We start from the raw sequence: 688 nt of genomic DNA on the forward strand, positions 1-688 counted from the left end.
AACTTTAAATATAAGTATTTTTTTATCATTTTAAATTTGTTGGATAAGTATTATTTTATCATTTCAAATTTAACGCGATTTTATTCATATGATATTTTGTTGAAATTAAAATTACTATAAAAAGTTTTTAAAATGCTGAATTATAAAAGTAAATAATAAAGACATGTATATGTTATCAAAAAAAAGATATAGTTCAAAAAATAACGACAAAAATATTATTCTAATTAAAAAAAAGTATATATAAACCAAAATGCATGTTAGTTATTTACAAAAGATTAATTTTGCTTAAATATCATGTATATTCATATTTGTCTTTATCTTTTTTAAGTAATAGATTAAACAAGAAGTAAATACAGGATTTTTTAAAGGCAACAAGGGGCGTGAATAAATGCTTCAAATGTTAAGATTTTGGACATATTGCTGCTGATTGTCTAAATCGAAGGGTTATCACTCTTGTCGAGGAAGAGGTTAATGAAGAACCAATTCAGGAGCAAGAGGAGGAATGTGAGGTTGACTATGCTATTGAAGAAGTTCCACCCGATTGTGGAGAAGCTTTAGTAGTTTGTCGAAACTTGAATACTACAAGGGTCATAGAAGACGAGAGTTGGCGACGCCACAACATCCTTCACACAGGATGAACGGTTGAAGAGAAGGTTTGCAAGGTCATTATAGACAGCGAAAGTTGTGA

This window comes from Arachis ipaensis, chromosome B06, assembly GCF_000816755.2.
Source record: "Arachis ipaensis cultivar K30076 chromosome B06, Araip1.1, whole genome shotgun sequence".
NCBI classification, from domain to species: domain Eukaryota; kingdom Viridiplantae; phylum Streptophyta; class Magnoliopsida; order Fabales; family Fabaceae; genus Arachis; species Arachis ipaensis.